Consider the following 23,142-nt stretch of genomic DNA (forward strand, 5'->3'; position numbering starts at 1 on the left):
TTAAAAAAAGCATTACAAATAAATCTGAAAAATGTAGACCCAGTTTAGCCCTGCGACTGTGTAACTGTGTAGTAGCAGATGACACTTTTCAGCTGGACACACCAATTAGTGTCCAGGTTGTCAGACTACATATGGAGCAGAAGCAGCTGTGATATTGTTTGCACCTTATTAGAATTTACCAAGTTATGTATGACATTAAGAATTTTCTGCAGATGTTCCTAGGTCTATATAAAGAAGTGAGAACACTGACTTAATTTAGTACTATTGCAATGCAGGCATTTAATTATGTTTTATAAGTGAATGCTTAGCATAGGCAATCCTAAGTCCACGGTGTTGCTACTGCCAATAACCAAAATACCCCTGGCTAGCTATGCTTTAAATTATTAAGAAGAGCAGGATATGACAGAAACTGCAACTCCTGATTGTCAAAACAAACAGTTTCAGTTTGTGGGCTGTGCACTTTTGGGTAGCTGTTGTATATGACTTCACATTCGTTACGATCATAATTAATTTGCATTACAATTTAGTAAGTGCTTAGTTCATAATTAAGCATTGCATACATTGCATTGCATATGTGTGTAAACCATCAGGATCTTACAGACACCTCACTTGAATGTACAATTTTCTAACATACATATGTATTTGATTTCTGTCATGAGGTGTTCCTTGAGTGGGAAGCCCTGCATTGTTTGCTGCTCCTGCACATCTACAGGAAGATGATTTCAACAGGCTTGACCTTTTCCCTGACAGCAGTGCCATGCGGTGCTCTTTTCAGGTTAGGGTGTAGTTGTTGTATGACCTAAAGCTATAGTAAATGCGTTTTATGGAGAGCTGTTTGGCTAGTGGTGGATATGCTTGTTTGTATCTAATTTAGATAGGAAGGCTGCCAGTATAATTGGTTTGTTGGTTTGACCTTGCAGTCATAAGAAGCCAGTTTGTTCTTTGTAGTACAAGGCACTGGTGGGCCGTGAGGCCATTAGAAAGATGAATTTACAAATATTGTCCTCAGCAGACTGCAGTTGGGTGCTATTATATGAACCTACAAACTGCAGCTTATGTGTTGTAGCCTGCTAATAATGTGATCAGAGTTAAGGAGAAGGAAGCCATCTGTACAGATTGTAATAATAAGTGTTGGGAGGTCTTAGAAAGACTGACAGCAGTATCAGTCCTAACACTGAGTCTTAAGGGAAATCCCTATTAAAAATATGGTATCAGAGTCTGTGCAGTCTTTGAAAGTGTTACTAGTCATGGAGTCCAGTTATGCCTTCAAGTCAAATTTCCAAAGCACATATAATGTCTACTAATACACCTACAATTAAATGTATGTTGCTCATACATGTATAGAATTCAGTAATGTTGTATATGGCCATCATGCCATTAAAACCAGCTCTAAAACTGTGTTGAGCATTACAGAGAAGGCCACATATGTAGATATCTGTAGATACGTTTTGTACTTTGCTTTTTATATTAACTCTTTGAAAACTTCATTGAGGGTAAATAAATCTGAGGCGCTGTAGTAAAACACGTATGTGTATGGGCTGACTGCTTAAAATGGGTTGCAACAATACCGTTAAAATTAAGGACCTGTGTTTTATATATAAAGTGTTGCCATTTTCAGGAAAGCTGCTTAGGAAAGTGTAAGTTTGGAATTAGTCCCTTTATACAGGTTTTTAGGTAGTTGCAGACACTTTTAGGATGGATTTCTTTACATGAAGGGTGAGACAGAAGCTCCATTGAAAGGATATAAGTGTACTTCTGACAAATGAAGGATAGTATGATGTTGGTGGCTAATTAGTAATAAGTAGGGTTTGGGAGTGAACATCTGGAAGCAATAAAGTTTCTGGAGTTAGCATGACAGAGTTGTTCAGACAGGTCTACTTTGATTCACTGGAAACTCATTTCACTGAATTTCAAAACACTCACACCAAATCACTGAAAGCTCAAATTACTGAAAACCCATTTCACTGAATCACATCACTGAATGTAAGTACTGTTGGGCAAATAAAACATATACCCTTTTCCCCACTGTAGTGCGATCCTGGAGTTAGTATATATAGTTGGGGGGTGGGGGAGCACAGCCCCCCACATTTGGGGATGTGGGGGGTCGTAGCCACCCACCTACTTTTGTTTTTATATTGCTAGCTTTCAGTGAAATGAGATTCATAAATATAAAAGCTAAGTAGGCGGGGGGCTATGCCCACCCCTCCAACTATATATACTAACTCCAGGATCACACTACAGTGGGGAAAAGGATATATACATTTTATTTGCCCAACAGTACTTCCATTCAGTGAAGTGTGATTCAGTGAAATGAGTTTTCAGTGAGTTGAGCTTTCAGCAATTTTTTGAGGGTGAATTGAAATTCAGTGAAATGAGATTTCAGTGAATCAAAGCAGACTTGTTCAGACAGCTGTTCAAATGATTGAGCTGGTTTACGTGTCTTCTTAATGCTTTTATAGCTGATTAGTGCAACTTTCGTGTGGATGCTACAGCAGCTTGTTTATTTCAAAGGAAGGTAGGGTTTGATTAATTTGTTTTTCTTCATTTTTATGTAGCTGTAGTTTGGCTAAGTGCTTTCTAAGGTAGATTTTTTAAGCTTCCCATACTTCCTTCTTCTGTCTAAAAAGGATATCATTCCAGAAGTCAGTTTTGTACACTTCATCATTTGTGGTTATTAGGGAACATCCTACTCTGAAAAGAGGCAAATTGTTCCATTAGAAATGAAAGTGCTAATTAAGGGTATTTATTTTTTTTGTGTAGAGGAAAGTCCAATCAGTTGCTTGTAGAAACATAGGATTTTACCCAGGTACATGTTACCGTAGAAACAGTTTGTGCGTGTGTGTGTGTGTGTATGTGTGTGTGTAATGCCCCAGTTGATTTATACTGGTGGCTAGAGAGAACTCAGGATACCTGCTGGTGGTGATTACAGAATATCTCAGGCTTGAACCCTGTACCTTGAGTGCAGGTAGCAAGAGCTTGAATTCCCTACCCACCAACATTTGTGGAAGTTTTGCAAATTTTTGCCTCGTATTTTTGTTCTGTTCTGTTCCTCACAAATCTGTGGTTTCTGAATTTTTAATTCCTTAAATACTTGATGATGCAGTGGTGAGGTGGTGGCATTGTTACCTCACAGTTAGAGGTTTACTGGTTTGATTCTTGGCTGGGGTGCCTTCTGTGTTTAGTCTGCATGTCCTCCCTGTGTTTGTGTGGGTTTGCTGTGGTGTCCTCCCATGCTATAAAACATGTGTCTGCAGTATTTCTCCCTGGGCCTCTGCTGAAAATTGTCTGTTGTTCCAAGTCAGATATTCCTGGTTAACAAATGTTAAATAAAATTGACAGGCATTTGAATTTCAGACTTCATATTCTTCAGAAAGTATATGGTAACACAAAACCTTTTATTCTAGCAATTTTCTAAGTTTAGAAGATGAGTATTTGAAATTTGTCCCTATTTTTGCAACTGTATTTCCCCATTATTGGCTTCGTCCAGGTGTTTTGTGCTAAGGTTGAGAGCTATGGTGAGAACTGAATTCACTGAATGTGTTTGAGAGCTGTATTCCCCCATTACTGTCTTTGTCCAGGTGTTTTGTGCTAAGAGGTTGACAGCTATGGTGCAAACTGAATTCACTAAGTGGTAGCCATTTAAGTTTCAGTCTTCCTCTCTTTCACAAAACAGCTGATTTGGCATAGTGATATGTTGCTCTGACTGTTTTGCACAGGGTCCTGGGTTCAAGACTTGGCAGTGAAATGTATGGTGGTAACACAGCATTTTATTCTAGCAACTTTCCAAGATTATACTAGCAATGTTTAAAAATGTGTCCCTGGTTTTTGGGCTTTTGTCCCCCCAATATATTTTGCCTTTTTCAAGATTTCTTGTGCTGCAAAGTTGAGAGCTACAGCTGAGTGTCGAGTACATTTCACAAGGAGCTGAGAGCTGCAGGGGAAGAGAAGTTTAGTGCTGCTTATTCTAAGTCAGTTTGCATTGTTAATAGCACAACAGGTAGTGTCCTTGCTTTTGATGCAGAAGGCTGTGGGTTCTACTCCCGCAGTATATAGATGCATTGCTGATACTGTACTGTGTTGTAAACGGTGCGGATGCTGCTGTCTTGAGAATGTTCTCTTTGGTGAAGATACCTAGAAAATATGAACCTGTTATCAGTTTGCAATCCATTCCCTATTGCAATATTACTAGCTTATCATTTTTTTAAAGTAATATAGGCAATTTATTCCTCAAGGGCAACAGGCACTTTATTTGTAGATGAAACAATGAATATAAAGTTGCTTGCTAGCAGCAATCTCTTCATTAGTTACAGATATTTTTAATGTGGAATTATTTCGATGACTTTTACTTCTGCAGAGATTTTGCATATTTACTGATATTGGTGGATTGTAGAAGTTTGAGTAGACTTTTATAATGGAAATGTTCTCAGTTGGGCAGTTTTGTCATTATTGGTGCATGCATTTTGTTTCATTGTTTACTGGGAATATGTTCAAAACACCCTCTAACAACTGTACTGTATTATACAAGGAATATAATTTAATACAATCAGGAAGGTGCATCACAAAACACATGTATGTTTTGTGTGCAAGGGGCCTATCATTTGAAAACAGCCCAAAGTTAATCTTTATCTGCCACTAGCCAAATGTATTTTCTTTGAATGTGGGTTTCAGTGCTGTTTCAATGAATGCGAGTTTCAAGGGCAGAGTTTTAATGCTAAGTCTATTTTCATTGTGAGACTGCATTGCTTTGTTTAGTAGATGTCTTAGTGTTTGTGCTGCAAAATGCAAAATAAAACTTTCAAATGAAATCCAAATCATCGTAGAAGTAAAGCAGTATGCACATCACAGTGTTTATGGTAAATGGGACAAAATAGCCAAGTAATGGGACATTGGAATGGCTGCAGGGGGGAGGCTCCATTCGACCATAATTTTGTGAGGGTGGAAGGTGGCAAATTCAAAGACAGTCTCGGCTGAACTATACCTCTCAACTTTCCAGATTTTCACAAAATGAATAGATTTTTGATTCTTATTTTTGGTTTGTTCCTCATAAAATGTGTGGTTTTCTGGCAAATCATTTAGGAATTAAGTCACTAAATAATGGCAGACATTGATGTTTGAGATTTCATAACCTTCAGAAAATGCATGCTAAAGCAAGACCTGTTATTCTATCAACTATTTGGCCTTGTCCAGATTTCCTACATTAACAGGGTAAGAGGTACATGCAAGTAAATTGCTGTATAGAATTAGGCATATCCAAACCTTTCAAATGTCCCCGATTTTGGCTCAAAATGTTGCTCTCCCTCTAATAATCCCTCTGCAAAATGGCAATTTTGGAAGCAAACGTGGAGGGTTTACAATTAATAAATAAGTGTAATAATCAGAGCTCTAGATTACTTTTATTTCAGAAATGCATGTAGATTCATTTATTTTGTCAGCTGCTCAATACTAATATTAAAAAAGTGTCCCTTCTTTGACAGGTTCTCAGCTGTATTGTGTGGCTATTTTATAATTTTGCATCACAATTTTGGTCCATTTTTCATAAAATTGTGGTTTTCTGGCAAATTAGTGGCACATCATTAAAGACTGAAGTTAGAAAATAATGACAGACATTTCTGTTTCAGATTTCATACTAATGCAAGACCTACTATTATGTTATCCTTCTAAGTTTATAAGAGCAATATTTAAAATTTGTACTTATTTTTGGGCCCTTGGCCCACTTCTATGTATGGCTTTGTCCATATTTCTTGCTCTGAAGTTGAGAGGTATGACAAATGTGTCAGGGCCATCACAGTCAGCCAGAGACATTTCAAATTATGACATACTTGTTGCACCCCACTCCCCCATGTAGTGACTCTGGATGTGTCCAAGCAAGGTCAGTGACAGTTGCAGAGTATCCCCCCATCCAAGGTGGACACTGGCTTTTCATTTGTCATTGATATTGCAGAATTTTCTGGTTTTCTGTCATATTTTTATACTGTTGATTTATACTTATTATTCAGAAAGTGCCTGTTGCTCTGTGTTTAAGTAGCAATGCTTTAATGACCATCATGTAAGCTTGTCTGAGATTGTAAGATGCAAGTAAGCATTAATATGCATACTGTTAAAGAATTACCAACACTGAAAGCCTTTCTGTTGTTGCCATGCAGAGAATAGTTACATAACTAGATAACATGTAAGCCTTGGGTATTGAAATGCATATGACAGTATTTGTAATAAAGGACAGGATTACATTATTTTAAGAAGCTCATAACATTTGTTGGAGACTTGCAGCCATCTTTGCAGGCTTTACCTGTAAACTAAACAGAATGCTAGTCAATCATGTGTGGTCCATAACCTGTGCAGTAATCCTTTAAGCAATTTATCTTGAGCTTGTTTCTTGTTTGCTGTTCATTTTTTACTTTGATCATGTTTTCCCCATGAAACAAGTAGATAGTTGTTGTCAGGCAGCAGGTCTTTTTTGGATAAGAAACATTTTTACAAGTGGGGGTATCACAGAGATTGCTACTTTCAGCATGTTACTTGGTACTTTTATAAAGCTGAATATAAATTGTAATTAGAACTGCAGTGCAAGGAGAAGTCATTTGAGTTGAGTGCTGCTTGTTTTTCTTATACTTGATTTTGACTGGCATTCCAGTAATGTATTTAAAAAGTAATTTATTTTTTCATGCCTCACAACCTTTTGTTTCCATCTAGATATTGCTGTCATGCAGCCAATGCATTGGAATATTTTTTTTTCTTCTACACTTCATTTTGTCTTGATTGGACTCTCATAATGACAGTTTGGCACCCAGGGCAGCTTATTTAATTAAAGTTCCAGTTTTTGTGGTTTTGAATATAGCTCCTCCCCTTTCTAAGTGGCCGCACCCCTTCCCATTGGCCCCACCAATTCAGCTGTCTCCTGTAGACCCCTTTGATTTGAAGTCACCAGCCACCATTGCTACCACCCATTGTTTTGTTGAAATAGGTGAGGAGAAGGTAGAGTTATAAAGAGTAAGACCCTTACTGTCACCAAGGATTCAGTTAAGATAGGCATGGAGATAAGTAAGGAGAAACAGTGATTATAAGACAAAGAAAATAAAAATGATTTGGGTCCAGTTAGAAACATATATGCGAAGAGGTGGTAAAAGTAGAACACTTGTGATCAAGTCTGAGGAGATGAAAGAGTTATATATGTAGGTTGTACATATGGTTTACTCTCCTTCTTCTTCCTGTTGTTTGAGGCAGAGAATGGGCAAGGTTAAAGGTCTACATACTGAGTGATATTGAGGATGGGAATGGTAAAGCAGAGCCAAGTGTAGTGAGAGTGAGGTAAAGTAAAGTAGGCATGACAAGTGCAGCTGCAATAATAATAATAATAGTAATAATAATAATAATAATAATAATAATAATAATAATGACAATCATTAGCTGTGACTTTCTCCTACATCTACAGGAAGGTAAGTAGCACAATGGATGCTGTTATTTTATTTAGTTAATAAATAAAAAACTTTTTTCCAGCTGTGGCTTCCCTTCCTCTTTTAGTAGGCAGTCCATGAGTCACGGGAAAATGTAAAAGAAGCAGTGATGAGCACAGCATACCCATGAAAGCAGAAGACATTTACAGCTATAGTGGGCAGTCCTACTGTACAGTGTATGACAAGAACAGACTGCTTTGTGTAATATTTGGTCTCTCTCTCTCTCTCTCTCTATCTATCTTTATGTAACCTCTTCTTCTCACTAGCAAGGATTGGGTGGTGCCAGAACTTCTTGGCAGAATGGATGATGCCAGTGACACTATTCACTGCTCTGGCACACACACACACACACACACACACACACACACACACACACACACACACACACACACACACACACACACACACACACATACACACACACACACACACACACCACACACCTAGGAAAGGCTGGCACAGCTTACCAGCTTTTCCACCTCCACCCAGTCAATAAGGTAGATACACTGCCACCAGAGCACCTAAAGCCAGCTACTCTAATCCTCTTACCAGGGTACCCAATTACACTTCTTAAATTTAATACTCATGCAAATGGTAATGTTTGACCAAGCCGCAAGACTTTCAGGAAGGTGTAGCCATAGTGCCACTCAACTGTATTCAAATACAGTTTCAGTGCTGGCTAAAGAATGACATTACATCTGGTCATCTGACTCAGTGGTTCCCACATCACCCCTCTCACTAGCAACTGAGCAACTGAGCCAGGGTTTGGCACAGTTGTGTCACAGTACACACATAGAACTTTGCTAAGGTTTAATATAATATATAATTTGGAAGTTATAAAATAATAATTCCAACAGTACCACCCTTCCTGCAGAAAGGCTTTTCACAGACATTGCATCTCTGGCTGCATTCGGTTGTGAGATAAAATCTTTATGGCCTAAACCAAGTTATTTAATTTCAAGCTATTTTCTTTATGTTAGCTGGACTGAGCTTAACCCCTTCCCTTCCAGTATCCTCTGTTAAAAGATAAACATTTAATCAGTTACAACAATACAGTCTGGCATACATGTATATTTATTTTCTGTTCAGCAGAACCCACTGTTGATACATTTTTAACACAAGCAACTTTACAAATACATTTTTAGCACAATCATCTGTCCCAATCAGTTTGATATTCAAATGACATATAATTCTTTACAAAACTCCAGCTAGCTAGGCTGGCATAAGTTACACATGCACTGCCCTACTCCAGCTAGCACAGCTGGCACTACCTCACATCATCACAAGTAGCATGAGACAAAAAATCAGTATGGCCATTTTACCATATTAAAAATCATGGTCATCATTTTGCAAGAGATCACTTTACAGCAAGTAACAGAAAAACTGAAGAAAATGGATATAAAATTGTGCTGCCATACAAGGAAAATGATAGTGGCCAGGATAACTGGTAATGGACACCAGGACTGTAGACAGCAATCAAGGGGGCATGGCAACCACAGACACTGTACCTGCCATGACGGAAGACTGGCAGGCTGGAGGGTCAAACTTAAAAGGCACAGAGAACAGAAAGGACAGGTTGCAGTCCTGTGGGGACAGTTTATCCAGTCAGGGAATGAAGAACAAGGAAGAAAGGTTGCAGCCTTGTTGGGGGGGGGTCATCCAACCAGAGCACAGAGAAGACAAATATGCGCAGTTTCAGTCCTGCCACAAGCTCTATATGCACTGTACCACATGTAGTCTAAAAGAATGACAAGCTAGAGGGGCTGCTGAGCCTCCATTACACTGGGCACAGACCATGGCATTAACACAGGCTCAAGGAGCAGAGTACACAGCTGACATACCTACAGCTGCCACACGATGAGACAGTGTTGGAACAGGTACTTAATAACTATGTAAAGGGCTATGACTACCATTAAGGTGCTGGGACACTAAGATAAGAGTTGGCTGACACTGACTCTCATGCGTAAACACAGTGAGTCACATCTGTACCAGGAGTTTACATGAGACTGAGAGAATGGCAATGGCAATGACTGGAGATGTTCACTACACAGGAGCTGGAGATCCATGCCCTACTTACACATGGCAGGTGTATCCTTGAGAAAGGTAAAGCAGATGAAGCCTTCTGGGACAAGGAGTGGCAGGGACTGCTGCTGAACATCAATGCAGTGGATAGCTATAATAAGCTGATAGTACAGGTGCATTGCAGGATCAAACCAAAAATAAGTAAAAAATATCCAGGGACAAGTTGGCCCCTGGGCGTGAACCTCAACAAACGAGTGTCCTACAGACACTGAAGAATTCCTGTTATTACCAACACAATGAAAGTGAGACAACCCTCTTATTTTGTGGTTCATTAGATGAGGGATCTGGGTTGGTGATGACTACAGATCGATCAGCAGATTTGCTAGAATTGTGATCCAAGCACATATGGCCACTAATCAGAAAAAGTTGAAGATGTTCATTGTATGGTATGGCCTATATGAAGAACTTCAACCATTACAGGTACTGTGGGACATTCTGCAATGCATGCAGGTTGCCAATGTGTATATGGCTGTGAAGCAGACACACTTGGTGAGGACAGTGGTGGTCCATTTGGCATCCGTTACTGCATCCATGTGGTGGTGGGAAGTTGACTGCCATGGTCATGCTGTGACAGTTGCTCACTGCATGATTGCACACCAGGCTAAGACAGATGACCACACTGTCTATACTGTCTATGGCTGCCTCTACCCCTGGCCATGGATGCCTTTCTAGACGTGTCTCATACTTTTTAGATTTCACCATAGTCTCTACCCCTTGGTTGAATTGCTTTCATGGACATGGCTGATGCTGATCTGGCACCACTGTGGCCTCATCCCTGGTTGTGGATGCTCTTATGGGCATGGCCAGTGATCATCTGACTCTGCTGCAGGCATACATCATGGGCCAAATCAGTCATGGTTCTGATGTTCAACTCTGTCCCTCTCCCCATAACCTTACTTTTATTAATACATGCCCATGCCCAAACATGACATAGTCGATACCATTAACTAAAAACAAAAAACAGCAGTGCAGCCCAGATACACACCAAAGGACTTTTTATTAAAACAAAAACCACTTTCGTTCCTAATAGAACGTCTTCAGAACTCTTTTAAACATTATTTCATGAACTTTAATATCCCAAAATAAAATCACATGATCCCCATGTGAACCAATAAAATCATTTAAAATCAAAATGTAAGACTACAATGCACTATACAGGCACTTGATATGTTTCCCTAACCATTCGTTTGTTTTTTTAATTGTTAATAAAGTTATTAAGGACTTACAAGGCAGAGTAGTAGATGAGCATTTGGATATGTGTGAGCTAAAGTGGCTAATAAAACTTGATGCAACTCACTATCCTGGCTTAAATGAAGCATTAACTATTAATTCAGTGTTAAAATTAAAGCATTTTGATTTTTAATGATTTTATTGGTTCACGTGGGGATCATGTGATTTTATTTTGGGATATTTAAAGTTGATGAAATAGAGTTCTGAAAAAGTTTTTAATTAAAAAGTCCTTTAGTGTGTATCTGGGCGGTACTGCTGTTTTTGTTTTTAGTTATTCGTTTGTGGAATATTTGTGTATTAATAGTTGAAACAAGCGGTGTGCCTCAGGGCACTGTCCTGGGGCCCCTCCTGTTTGGCATATACTTCTCAGAAGTACAGGAAAGCACTGAAGGGCTGTGGCTGACCAAGTTTGCAGATGATTGCAAACTGGGTGCTATAACAGAGTCTCCGACCGACATGGATATCCTCCAGAAGGGCCTTAATGAGACAGATGCATGGTGTCAAAGCCATGGTCTCAAGCTAAATGCTAAAAAATGCGTAGTAATCCCCTTTGGAAAAAACAGAGTACTCGTGAACTACCACATAGGAGGTAACCCCCTGAAACTTGAAGTAGTAATAAGGGATATAGAGACCCAAGTAGATAGTCAGCTTTCCTTTGATAACCATGTTGCCAAGGTGGTTAGAAAATCATTCTATGTGACCCATCTGATCACGAAAGGGTTTGCATCAAGATCTAAGGATGTAGTGGTGCCCCTCTACTCTTCCCTCATCATACCCATTATTGGGTACAATGCACCAATTGGAATTTACCTGACTAGGCATCTCCAGCAGCTGGAGAGTCCACAGAGGTACCTCACTAAGAGGATTACTGGCCTCAAACAGTTGCCCTATGCAGCACGATTGAAAAAACTAAGGCTTTTCTCTGTTGCATACTGCCTTCTCAGAGGCAATCTCTGTCTAACATACAGAGCCATGTCCAACCCAGAACTGCTGAACATGCTCCATCTTAGCAAAACCAAATCCACTCGAGCTACACGCTCTAGGGATATAAACCTCAGCACAACAATGATTAGAACATGCTGGAGGGATAAATTCCCTTCGCAAATACTTCCCTTGCTATGGAACAAGGTCCAGATCTACATAAGACAGAGCCCCTCACTATCACTTTTCAAGAGGAACCTTGACGAGTGGATGGGTAACAGAAAATTCACATCAGGGATCATACCAACAGCTCTACTAGATAGGGGCCAAGGGTACTAGCTGCTAGATTAAGGGCCTAGGGAACTAACCAAAGGGGCGGTGAATACCGTACAATGTGGCTGGGCTAATATATGCCTTCAGGCAGATAGCCCAATATCTACCTATGAACCTATGAACCTATATCATCACTCTTCTGGAAGAACACAGCGGGGGCCATTGTGACATTATAACTCATGTACCAGACATATTACACAGTTCCCTGGACAAGTTGCCTCTAGACCTGACGCTGTATTACCCATGATACAGCCAGCTATCTGCATAATAAAGCTCCACCCCATCACAGCAGGAATCATTTCTGACACCCTCAGTCCCCTAGTTACTGTAGGTGCCACCTATGAACCATCCACCAATGGTAGTGTTGCTGTTACCTGTCACTATATTGTTCAACCTATGCAAATTATGATGACTGGAGAGTCACTACCCCTCTGGCTAATGTAGGTTTGCTAATATCTGAGCCACAGCCTGGGTGTGTTATTGAATGTACCAGTTTTGTTCTATGTTCTTTTTGTGATGGCCCATAGTTGTAGACTAAATACCACCTTTTTTGCCAGTACTATGGCATACTAAACCCAGCTCTCCTTTGCGTAAGGGTCTGCTACAGCCAGCTCTGCCAATGACTCCTCATCTGGGTCCTCATTCATTGCTACTACAAGTATGTGGGTCAGTGTTATGATGTCTCTTGCTTTGACAGTTCTTGTAGCAGCACATTATGTAGCACAGCACAGACCACAAGTACCTCGTTTCAGGTATCTGCAGCATACTACCAGATGTATCCAAGCAACAGAAGTGGGCCTTCAGCAGTCTGAGCACATTCAACAATGATCAGTGTCTGTGACAGTGTACTGAGATATGCCATCTTAGTCACAGAATGGGTGCTGCAAATAGGGGCCATCAGCTACAACTCCAGTATCACCTGCAACACACACACAAAACATCAAACACCATTATAAGTTGTCTGCTACATATGTTCATTGTACTGGATTTTCCTGGCCTGTGTGGGTGGCAATGAGTGCATCTACTAACTAAATAATAATTACCACACATTAAATGCTTTTATAAATCACATGCATTTCAGATGTGGGAATCATAAACACTCCCTGGGTGGTATACAGGCACATTGTATATAACAGTTTGTTCACTGCACACTACCTGACAGTTGATGAAGTGGAAGCCCTTCTGGTTAATATACCACATACCATGTGGAGCACACAGGGCCCTAAGAGCAATGCAGGTGTAATCAATGTCCCTCAGGATCTCAGGGAATTGGGCTATGTTATAAAATGGCCACATAATTATGGTTTTCTTCTCTGCTGTCTGTGGAAACCAAATATGCTCCACCACATATATCAGCATCATGTCAAAGAATGGTAAAGGATTCACCAAACTCCTAATCAGCCCCCTGTTGGACACTGAAAGGTCTGTCTAACAAGGATCGCTTTCACATACACATTTACACCACCTCCAACTCACCCAGCCATTTGACTGGGTTCATCTTAAATGCTTTACAGTGACTAAATGAAAGATAATCTACACATTATAGTAAATACAGTTATGTGTTCCACTTATTTCACACACTGGCAAACACACACACACACACACACACACACACACACACACACACACACACACACACACACACACACACACACACATCAAACCCCACCATACACGATCATTTAGCAGTGATCAAATGACAAGAAGTCTGTTCACTTCACCTGCAGACCACCAACTAATCTGGAGTTACCACCATTTATCTAGGGACACCTCAGATGTTTGACTGGAATGAAATGAAAGAAATTCTAACCTTAGTAATGTCTTCAGCTTGTTTCAAATAGACACACTACTCACTCATTGATGATTATCTGTAATCAAATGACAGTAACTCAGTAGCTTTCGAACACAGACTTCCCTCCACAATTATTACCTTTATACTAGGTATACCTCAGATGTTAACTATGATCAAAATGAAAAAAAAATCAGCTTGAATTAGTGCATTCAGCTTCTTTGTGTGCACAGTGTATCCCACTCGCTTATTGTTTTAATGAGATAACATTTCTGGTCCCAAAATTAAAAATTAAAAAAAATATATATATAGCTAAGCTGGTGTGTGTGTGTGTGGGGGGGGGGGGGGGGCTCTGTCTCCTTGTCTGTTTCTACAGCTTTATCAGGACTGGAAGGGCCTTCACTCATTGTTTATAGTCATGCTAGCAATTTGGTCAACCACTGGTGTTAGTGAAGAGCTCACTAGTGATAGTGGTATGGACAGTAGCATGCTGCTGTGCACTTAGAGCCAGAAGTAAGACTGTATTTTTTGCCCGTATCGTGCTTATTCTGCTGATTACTTTCCCTTGCACTTAAAATAAAAATTAGAGAACTGTTGAAGGGGGCTGAAATGAAAATTGAAAAGTGCACACCACAGTGTTTCTAGCCCATGGCTGGCTACTCCCTTAGCATTATCCTATGGATTTGGTTCATTGGGTGTGATTCTGGTCATTTCAGTGTTGTATCCCTACTCCATCAAGCATGATACATGAGTGTGATAGCTGTCAAACAACTGAAGAGGTCTGAAAAAGCCAGCATCTTATATGTTTCATGGCAAACTACAAACTGCCAAAGCTTTGAGGTCATGTTCATGACATTAAACACTGTTTCAGAAATTTGGTAGTGTTCTATATTGCTCCCAAGGCAATAATCTTCATCTTTTCTTTCTATGTAAAAATAAAAAAAAGTTGGAATGTAAATATTTGAAAGTGATTGTTTTTCTTGTTGTTGAAACTGATCTGAAAATGACATGCTACATTTAAGAAATAATTTGAATTTAAAGTTTGCTTATTTTGAATGTGCTTTTTATTGGCTTTGATTTGGCAGTTAAAATACAAATAACTGTAAATCTTTATTGAATTTGTTAATCTCTTAACTTCATCATCAAATTGCTCATCATGGGCCCTTTTCAACCCTGACACAGGCCACAGGCCACAGGTGTAAGGATAAATGCAATATATATGGAAACTTTATATGCACTAATAAAAATGCATGCTTTTTCTGGCAGGAGGAAAGCAGAATACTTAGAGAAAACCTATGCAGACATGGAAAGAACATCCAGACTCCATGCTGACACTGACCTTACAAAAGGTTTGAAACCCGGACCCTGGAGTTGAGTGACAGACATAACAAATGAACCACTATGTTACCCAAATGTAAACTCAACACAATGACCAGAAATCAGGACTGAACCAAGAATCTGTATCTGAACCTGTGATGCATAATTCTTTCCAGTCAGCCAGTGCATTCCACTTATGAAGTTACCTTCCATAATCTGCTCCTTGTCAGCTTATCTCAAAAGCAGTAGCAACTGCATCTGTCATTAAATGATAAATAGAGAAGACTGGTTCCTTCTTTCACAGTAGGGTGAGTGCAAGGCTGTAGACCAAGGGATGATGTAGATTCCCCAGCTGTTTTTCCAGCTCTAGACTTGTCACTAAGAATGACAAATTCCACTTTCTCACATAACTTTAACTGCTTCCACTCTTTGTTAAATGTACACATCACTCTATTGTTTTTTTTTCAAATACACTCATCACCCGACTCAGTGATCTTCCTTCTTGGTCCCATTTGGCCCATTTTCAACATCTAGCCCTTTGCTATCTGGGGAGGTCAAGAGACCTATGGGCATTTGTTCCTTCCATGAGGCAAGAGTCTCATCAGCCATCAGCCTAATCATTCCTCATAAAAGAGAGTTGGGAGGTAGGTGGCAGGGCAGTCTGCCAAATCATATGAATCTCTCTTCCATACCCAGTCTAGCACTCCTCATGGCAGCTGTATCTTCTGTGAGTTCATGGGTTCCTAGTTCTAGGCTAACTGCCCTAATGGGCCATTTTAAGCCTAGCTAGTTAGGCACATATGAGGATTAAACCCTGCACCTTGTGTCTGTAAGATAAACAGCTTAACCATTATTCCACCCTCCCTTTCTTTTATACACTGTCTCCTTGGACAAATACTGAAAACTCCTGCATAAGTCTTCCAATATTTGTGCAACCCTCATGTTTCCACATAACACCCCTACACTCCTTTGTTGGTATCTAGCAGCAGGAATGAATGTCATTTCTCTGTCTCATTCATGCTAATCATTACAAATACTGAGGCTAAAGTGAGGCTTGTTACCTCCTTGAAAGTGGTAGGTACTTTAGTTCCTGAACTTGGCACATAAAATAAAGGAGATAAGACAAGTTTGGTTGCACTTTTTCTTAAGCAGTCTCAGGAAAAAAAACCTTCAAACACACTCAAGGTTGATGATTTAATCAGCAATATTTATCTTTACTGGAGAAGAATATTTGTTTAATGATAAGCAAAGAGAACATTTTATTTTGGGCCAAATGGTATCCAGGAGGTGAGAATGAATTTTGCACACTGAATTTAGACAGAATTCCTGCCGTGTAACTTGTATGTTTCTTTGCAGTGAAGCAAGTCTGCTTGGCTCTGACTCACTGACTGTAGTCTTTTGACTCCTCTAATAGATGATCATTTGGGTCTAGTCTGTATAAACAGATACCAGGAACTACTATTGAAAGCAGTCTTCGGCAGCCCTCACACGGGGAGTGGATGCAGCTATCACAGTGGTGTTTCAGCAAGAAAACTCAGCCTGTAGCCTGAAAAGCAAATCCTAGAGATCCCAGGTTTGCAGACTTCCTGACTAGCAGAGCAGCTGTATACTATTCCAGAAAAAGCTGTACTGAAAGAGTTATAACTGATTCCTGTGTATACATTTCCAAACTACCTGAATTATACATTCAAAGTTCCTCGGATAGCTACCATGACATGATTTTTAGTGAAATTAATGTTTGATAGTCAATGCTTCACAGCTGGCTTCTTCTTTGGAAGGAAGAATCTGACAATGTTGTGGGGTCAGTTTATTTTACATCATAAAGTACCTCAAAGTAATAAGTATCCCATTAATGCCATGGTGTGCTGGTTTCAAATGGAGAGAACCCAAAAGACAGAACTGGGAGAAATGAAAGGGGAACTGAGTTAATGAAAAGAGAGTGTCATCCCTTCTACTCTAAAACAGCTGGATAACATCTGAGCTGTTATCCGCTGCTGCTGTTACTTCTTAATGATAACAGTTTGTGCATCGTGATAGTATTCACCTAGTCTGGTACAACAGTGCAGAAACACATCTCTTTAGGGCTAAGGTATAACAATTGGAATTTTGCTTAAATTTGAACAAATCCACAAAGCATATTAACTTCATTAGTCAAGCCATTCCATGACTTTGAAATTAATTAACTTTATATATAAGAAACTCTTCATAACTTTTCATTTTCAAAGCAAAATTAGCTACTTGGATGGGTATGAAATCTTTAATCCCTCTTTGAAGGAATGAGCTTTTCTTGATGGTCTTGGGACTTAATTGTTGGTTATCATAAACTTAGGAACTTGTATGGTATCTACTCCTAAGGAAAAAAATGCAAGCTATACAAACAACTGCTTTTTTATACTAGAGCAAGAGGAGGAACAATCTAGTATGTACCATACACTAAATGATTAAGCTCTGACTCTGAAATACTGGCACATTAGACTTTGCAAGATGGACAAGGGTAGGGAGAATATCAGAGTAAATCAGCAAATAAGCAAACAGATTCTTTGACACATTCAGACAATATGCCCATTTCATGCAAAGTTTTACTTTTGCAATAGATTCCTATAAATATTGTATAGGATGCTTTCTCATTCTTGCTGTAGAATCAACCTGGAATCAACAGCAGATGCTTCATAAATGACAACAATAGTTACCAAGGGTTCTTATTTTGGGTATGATTCACCTTCTACTGTTCATGTATTTGTTATACATGCACAAACACATATGCATAGACACAGGCACAAAGAAACACACACACACGCACACACACACACACACACACACACACACACACACACACACACACACACACACACTTGCCCACAGACTCTTCTGGTGACCTGGGGGCACTTGTCTGGTTAACTCACATGCTCAGAATTGTATAGTACACTAGTGAATAATGGCAGAATCACATCCAAGATTACACAAGAAGCTTGTCAACAGCTCACAGCATCACATAGTAGAAGCATAAGGTCTTTGTACTAATTTATTTCCAGATGCATTCAGTAACTTACTTTTTTTCTTGTATTTGCACTCAAGTTATGCTATCCTTTACATGAAATAGCTGAAATATATCTAATTAATGTCAGTTCAGTGATTAGAGGAAAACATTTCCCCTTTATGTATATTGTGCACAGGATGTATGTTTACATAAAGCAGAGCAGAAACAGTCTCAAAATTAGAAGAAAACATTTGGAAATTTGGAGAATATGTATTGTGTGAGCCAACTGTTTTAATTTTATAAGGATGTATTTCTTTCTGAATCTGTGATACTGACTATCTTTGGGAAAGTTATAACAAAATTAGTGTTCTTTTAATTCACAGAATGTTGACAACAACCTCTGTAGGCATATTACATGCATGGTTATTTGCTCTCATAACGTACTGCTACTGTTGGCAGACTTGCTTGCTACATGAGTGGGGGTTGATTAGTCTTGTACTGTAGCACAGACTAGATATAACTAAGACTTCTGGAGCAGGTTCATGCAGGAATCATTTAAAACTGCAAGCCACAGCAGTTTGCTGACAGTGCTGTAAAATAAATTGCTTAGAGAGTAGGGAATCGTGGGTCGATGCTGTGAGAACAGTAGCAGGTGTCTTTGGTTTACCAGGGATGCCTTAACGGTGTAACATTGGCATGGTGAGCTGCATGGTAGAGCCTGTGGTCCATATCACTATGCTGAAACCTTTTTTTATTTACACAGTAAGAAATGATGCTTTCTTCAGAGCTTATAGATTATCAACAGCAAGTTGGTGCACAATTCGATCATTAGTACAGAACTACTGAAGTTACGTTCTGCTGCTGTAGTGCTGCAAAGCAGATTTCTGCTACTGCATTCATCGACACTGATGCAAAGACTTAAGGACTACTGCCATGGATAAGATATTCCCAGTTTTATTTTCACAGAGGGCTTGAAGGTAAAATGGACAACATGCACTGATACTGTGGCTAGAGCTCTATAAAATCTTCTGGAGGTTTGAGAAGATACTACATTTTAGCCCCCTTTGCTGAATGTCTGTCTCTTACAAGAGGAAACAACAGAATTTAATGTGTCAATTAATGGACTGTTGGAAAAGGCTGATCAGGGGGTCAATATTGGTGAAACAGAATAAGCAGTTATAATCTGAATGCCCTGAGAAAGAAGCTTCCTCTGGAGGTAAGTGTACTAGATGAAACAAGGAGTAACCCCTGCATTTTCTGTTGTCAGAATTTACTGCCTAAGACAGGACTGCCTTAGTGCTGCAGTCGGATGTTTGCAGATTCATCCACGTGTTAAAAGATTCTACAAAACAATTTTTATCTCATCCGACAACCTGCAAGCATATTCTCATTAAATTTAAGGCATTTTCATTTTTTTATATTTCTTAACCAGATTTAAGTATCACATGCTACAGTTTCAGTAGGGACTCAAGAGAACAACATCAATTGGTTTAAAATCAAACAATATGAAGGGCAGATGGCACCTTGTGTTGAGCAAAAACAATGAATATTCAGTGGTCTTTTCTATACATGGCTTTAATTAACCTATCACTGTAATGCACTGATTATCTAAATGTTCTAAATGGACCGGATTGTCATTTGTTATTTTTACTTGGCTTTAATAATCAAATTCTTTTTTTTTTGTGCCCCATAGGTCACTTCAGTGAGTGCATTATCTGTTAAAAATAAAAAAAAAAATCTTAATTATTACTCTTGGAGGAGGAGATTAATGATTAAATGCAGACAGAAAATTCACTGCCCCAAGTATACCGTCTAATGTTTAGTTGGCCTATGAGTAGTGTTGTGGATATAGTTATTAAACATATAAATATAGCACTAGTATATGTATGTTTGTATGTACGTGCACATATATCTTGGTGTGTCTGTGCACACGCATGAATGTGTGTGCGTGACAAATATGTTAAAGCTATGTTTTGACTCTCAGCTGTAGAAAAACACATTGCCTACTCAGTTTCTCATTTCAGAGACTTCATTAAACCCTGTTATTTTGCAAAGCAACAAAGAAATGGTCCTAATTCTTATGTGCTTGAATGCTGTAAGATATATTCCAAGTGTGTTAAAGGGAACGCTACCTTATATCATGCTTTCTGAAATTGTACATTTTATATAAATCTTTCTGTAAGACAGTATGCCTAGCAGCATCCATTTATATGTAAAGTGTTCAGCATACATGGCGTAAGGTGAGATTTACTGCTAGCGTTTGCTCAGTCAGCTCTGTCAGATTTCTGCCACACATGAATCAGAAATAACTGCAGACTATTCAGCAGTACTGAGTCAGTGCAGGTTTTTGCCCTTTGGAAATGAACTGTAATACTTTGATACTTAAAGGAGTCACTAGACCAAATGGCTATATGCACTAATGTAGTCGTTAACACAACAAAATGTTTGCCAGGCATTTATTTTACAACATAGACAGGAATGACTGTGAGCACTGCTGAAGTAGAGGAAAACTCCTCACTATGCTTCTAGCTATCTATTTATTTGTCTGACTACAAGATGCAGACCCCACACAGACACTACTTGAAAGTCAAGATTTTACCAGGACTGATAAAGCATTAACAGTAAATACAATGCGGCCCTCAATAATACCCTCACGCAATAGGGCTACATTGCATCTGCTACCATCCTTGAGTTCTGTACTGTCAGTCTGTACTTAGCTTAAGATAACATACGATGAGCATCCTTTTTTTTCTTTCTTTTTTCGGCTTTTCCCTGTTAGAGGTCACCACAGTGGAACTCCGGTCCGCTAATGATTGGCAGTAGATTTTTATGGTGCTGAGGTGCCAGCCCGATGCCCAACCTTCAACGAAGGCACGCCCATTCAAGCATGTCTTTCGAATGCCACTCGACTGTGGGGAGGACATGCAGACTTCACACAGAAGGCACTCCAGACGAGAATCGAATGGGAGAACCTCTTGCTGTGAGGCGACAACGCTACCGCTGCTTCAAAATGTCAAGACAGAAGCAGGGCCTTTGTTACATAAACTTTGATTGGCTACATTTGACTATGTAGTACACCAGTAATGGAATTTCAGACTTAGCCCCATTGCTATTATGTGATGAGTGCTGTAGTGTTTTAAATATTATCAAAACACTGCAGCTAAAGACTAAACTTGTGAGAGCAAAGTTTGCAAGAGACACCAGGATCTGAAACGGATTAGAGAAAATAGACACTTCTGATCTGAAATAGGTTCCCTTCCTTTCCTAAATAAATATAGTGGCAAAAAGGAAGTTAGAAGCATTAAATGCATTTCCTATCATATGCTTAGAAAATGGGAAGAAACAGGAACTTGAGATGAAAACCTGCGAAGACACAGTGAAGACCTGCAGACTCCGCACAGTAAGCACTTTGCTGAGGACCAAACAGGGAGAACTGGTTCATTGTGATGGAGCAGCGCTAAATGCTGGGCCACTGCTTCTTAGGGTAACACTTGGAAATGTAATGCTGTATTAAAGAGTACTAGCAATCCACCTTGGTGTCAGAGTACTCCTAGTTTTTGCATTCCATAACTGTGAGATGAAAAGGATTGAGGAATACTGAACTGTCCTGGTGTATAAGACGTAACATCCTATATGAAAAGCCTTGGCCCCAAAGATTTACTCTTCTTTAATACTGCCTGTCAGTAGTGTAACATAAACTTTTAATATATACACCAGTCTGCCTTGCTGATGGTGCTGACCCCCAAAATGTCATTTTGCAGTGTATGTGTGTGTATATGTGTGTGTTCTCATTTATTTATTTATATCTCTAACATAATAATCTGATGAAGGTCAAGCCCACTTTTGGTGGAGGCCTAGAGAGAAAAATTGCACATAGTTAAGATAATGCAAATGTTTTAAAAAATCCAATGATACAGTAATTTGGTAACACAGTTAGAAAATAAACCACACTGCTAAGTAATATAACATTATAGGTTTGATAAAATATGAGATGTAAAACAAACTTAAGTGAAGATGTATTCTAAAACAGAGGATCGAAATTATAATGTTGCAAAGGAGTTAGATGTTGTAGATTAGAGGTGCTGTCATTAATACTGTATTCAATGAAGGTAACCGACAAACTGAGTACTTGTAGGTGACTGAACAGTAGAACAGTACTGCTGTACTGTGTATTAGGTAGTATGAGAAGCCTACAATGTTTATAGGAAGAGATGGAGATGAGGTATAGTTAAGGCAAGTGGGATTAATGGAATATGAGGGAATGTGAGTGGGTTGCACAGCCACTAATGTTGTTGCCTCTCACTGCTTGGTTTTCTGGTTAATTTCCCAGCTTGGTGTCTTCTGTGCAAAAGGGTGTATGGCACCCCTGTTTCTGTGTTGATTATTAATGGTGTCTACAACTTGCTCCCACATCCCAACTGTGTGTGTGTGTGTGTGTGTGTGTGTGTGCGCGCATGTGTGCGTGTGTGCGTGTGTGCATGCGTGCGTGTGTGCGTGTCTGTGTGTGTGTGTGTGTGTGTGTGTGTGTGTGTGTGTGTGTGTGTGTGTGGCATCAGGCAATGGTTGTCTAGCATTTGTGCAATGCTTGGTTGGACAGGCAGTGGCTTTACTCTGAACTGTATAAAGCAGGTATCGGGAAGCCAATTAATAAATAAATGACTGAAAAAAAGAATGAATGAAGAAATGGTTTATTTTTCCTAATTAATAATCAAAGACGAACGTGTTCACTAGAAGAATTCCTTTGCATACATAGTATTTCACCAAGCATACCACACTTTCAGCAGAGTTATATTATTTGCTGGTTCATTTGTGCCTTTTTATGCTTGAAGGAAGAACAATTACTTTGTTCATGTGGGCAAATGGCCCCCCTCAGAAATTGTCAGTACACCCTTAATTACATTTCATATACTTAGTTACACCCATTTTGCCAATCTGTCAAATGGTTGCAGAACATTTTTTTCATTTAGAAATAATCAGATTTATTAATAATAATACTTGGGGAAAACAGTTTCTATAATGTGTAGCAGAAGCTTCCATTACCA

General features: G+C 39.3%; 1 protein-coding gene across 3 annotated transcripts in view; it reads left to right on the forward strand.

Annotated features, from left to right (window-relative positions):
* PHACTR3 (phosphatase and actin regulator 3) overlaps window positions 1-23,142 on the forward strand; it is a 1,988,889-nt gene that overhangs the window by 426,679 nt on the left and 1,539,068 nt on the right. Inside the window, exon 1 of one of the 3 annotated variants that reach the window (XM_044089988.1) lies at window positions 18,684-19,316. The exons of the other annotated variants lie outside the window; for them this stretch is intronic. The gene's annotated coding sequence lies outside the window, so the exon portion shown is untranslated. Of the gene's footprint in view, window positions 1-18,683; window positions 19,317-23,142 lie in introns of those variants that run through there. 3 annotated transcript variants of the gene reach the window in all.

This window comes from Protopterus annectens, chromosome 12.part0, assembly GCF_019279795.1.
Source record: "Protopterus annectens isolate FY-2018-M chromosome 12.part0, PAN1.0, whole genome shotgun sequence".
NCBI lineage: Eukaryota > Metazoa > Chordata > Ceratodontiformes > Protopteridae > Protopterus > Protopterus annectens.